The sequence below is a fragment of the Myotis lucifugus genome, unplaced genomic scaffold, assembly GCF_000147115.1.
Source record: "Myotis lucifugus unplaced genomic scaffold, Myoluc2.0 scaffold_27, whole genome shotgun sequence".
Lineage (NCBI taxonomy): Eukaryota > Metazoa > Chordata > Mammalia > Chiroptera > Vespertilionidae > Myotis > Myotis lucifugus.
This window is the reverse complement of record NW_005871075.1, coordinates 2065097-2068256: the sequence shown is the minus strand read 5'-3', so window position 1 is coordinate 2068256 and position 3160 is coordinate 2065097.

The window sequence follows — 3160 nt, the reverse complement described above, 5'->3', positions numbered from 1 at the left end:
ATCGTGCTTCTGAACAACCAATGTGTCAAAGAATAAATCAAAAGAAAAAGAAAAACTATCTGGAGAGAAATAAAAATGAAATCACACATTAAAAAACTAGGGGTTTAGCACAAACAGTTCTACGAGGGAAGTTTATAACAATAAATGCCTACATCAAGACACAAATAATATCTCATATAAGCAAACTAACATTATACTCCAGAAACACTAGGAGAAAAAGAACAAACTAAGACCAAAGTTAATAAAAGGAAGGAAATAACAAAGATCAAAGTAAGAAAAAATGAAATATGGGCTAAAAAGGCAGGGGAAAATATAAATAATGTTAAGAGATTTAAAAAACAAAGTAGACAAACCTTTACCTAGAATTATCACAAATAAGAGAGGACTTAAATAAAATTATAAATAATAGAAAAGTTACAATGATAGCACACAAATAAAAAGATCATAAGAAACTACTATAAACAACAAATCCAACAAATTGAGCAACCTAGAAGAAATGGTTAAATTCCTAGAAACATACATGCCAGAGGCTAAAGCAAACAGCAGTTGGCATATTAATGCAAAAAGACCCTTTGGAAGACCAATGGACTTTGGTATTCAGTAGGGCTGAAAATCAGCATAATATCAGGTACACCCTATCACGACTGAATTATGGCCCGGCTGGTGTTGCTCAGTGGTTGAGCATCAACCTATGAACTAGGAGGTCATAGTTTGAGTCTCTGTCAGTGCACATGCCTGGGTTGCAGGCTTGATCCCCAGTAGGGGGCATGCAAGAAGCAGCTGATCAATTATTCTCTCTCATCATTGATGTTTTTTTTTTCTCTCTCTCTCTCCCTTGCTCTTTGTAATCAATAAAAATATATTTTTAAAAGACTGAATTATGAAGAAATAAAAATCTGAACAGACTGATTACTAGTTAAGAAATTGAATCCATAATCAAAAACATCCTAACAAACAAAAGCCCAGGACTAAATAATGGCTTCACTGGCGAATTCTATCAAACATTTGAAAACCTAATATCAATCCTCCCCAAATTCCTCCAAAATATAGAAGAGGAGAAAGTATTTCCAAACTCATTTTACAAGGCTACCATTACCCTGACAGCAAAACCAAACAGACACTAAGAAAAAAAGGAAATTATATAGATACATAAATTCTCAAAAACCAAATTTAAAAGGATCATATAGCAATACCAAGTGGGATGTATTTCATGGATACAAAGGTGATTCAACATTCACAAATCCATCAGTGTCACACATCACAGTAATATAATGGAGGATAAAAATCATATTATCATCTCAGTAAATGCATAAAAAGCATTTGACCAAATTTAATATTTTTTTCTGAAAGAAAAACCCTCAACAAATTTGATATGGAGGTAATGTACCTCAACATAATGAAGGTCATATATGAAAAGCCCACCACTGACATCATACTCAAAGGTGAAAACCTGAAACTTTTCCTCAAAGATCAGAAACAAGACAAGGATGCCCACACTTGCCACTTTCGTCAACATAGACTGTAAGTCTACTCAGAGCAATTAGGTAAATATAAATAATAATAATAATAATAATAATAATAAATAAATTCAAATTAGAAATGAAGAAGTAAAATTGTCTCAGATGACATGATATACATAGAAAACATTAAAGACTGCACCAAAAAAACAACAAAACCTGTTAGACCTAATAAATAAATTCAATAAAGTTGCAAGATACAAACTCAATATACAAGTTAGTTACATTTCTATATGCTATCAACTATCAGAAAGAGAAATTAAGAAAACAATTCCATCTATAATAGCACCAAAAAAATTAAAAAATAAACTAGTTAGGCATAAATTTAATGAAGGAAATGAAAGACTGAAAACTATAAGACATTGATTAAAGAAATTGAAAAAGAAACAAAGAAATGGAAAGATATTCCATGTTCATAAATAGAAAGAATTGATATTGTTAAAGTGTTCATATTACCCAAAGAGATCTATAGATTCAATGCAATCCCTCTCAAAATTCCAATGTCATTTTTCACACACACACCACATTCCCTGAAAGCTAAACAGCACCTTCCCTGCCTAAAGCCCTTTCAGAAACAGACTTTTGAGTGATTAAGATTGACAGCTGGCTAGCAGGCAAAGGTGGGCAAAGGCAGAGCCTGAGGAACAGGGGAAGTTCACTGACCCAGCCTGGGGCCCGATGCTGCTAACAAACTTACTTTAGAGGGTAGATTGGCCCCTCCTGCTTGCGGCCAAGATCTTCGGAGATAAACACAAACCATGGATCAGTGGATTGTTCGAAGCTTCAAGCAGGTCACTGAAAGCCAAAGGAGGACAGTTCCTGACAGTGGTTAGCACCTGAGAACCTCACAGGAAGCCCAGAATTGGCACAGAGAAAAGTAGGATCCAAAGGGAACCCCCTCAGGGCACTGAGCGCCACTTCACTTTTTTTTCTTTTTTTTTCTTTTCTCTTATTTATTCCCCTTTTTCTTTTCTTTTCTTTCTTTATATTTTATTTTGCCTTTGTTTTTTCCCTTTTTAAATTTATATTCTTTATCAATCTGATCTATTGATTTGTTATTATACTAGTCTCTTGTTTCATTCATATATCTAATTTTTCTCTTCCCTTTTCCTACTCAATTTTTGTTCTCTTTTCATTTATTCCTGCTTTCTCATCTTTTTTCGTTTTCTTATTTTAGGTCTTTCTGCTTTCTTCTCTATTTTCCTTTTCAAATATTTTTCTTCCTCCTTTATTTTAAACCATTTTCTTTCATTTATTCCCCTAATTCTTTTTTTTTTATTGCTTAAAGTATTACAAAGAGTATTACATATGTCTCCTTCCCCCCCCCCCCCCCACCAGAAAAGAAGCAGGCCAAACGCCCCGGGGGCCCAAGGCAGGAGTGAGTTAGAAAGGATGGGAACAAAGGCTTTCGGGGGGCCTTTACCCCCCCAATGCTTAATGATTTTCATTATTTTTGCCCTGGACTTAGAAATCCTGCCCGGGGTGTTTTTTGTGGGGATGTGTGGTGGAGTGGAGCGAGGTGGTGTGTGTGCTTTGTGAAAAATGCGTACTGTATATATAGAAAGATAGATCACTTATATACATGCGAATACATGACAGAGGTGGAGAGTTGATGAAATAAGAATGTCAGTGAGAGACAGTAG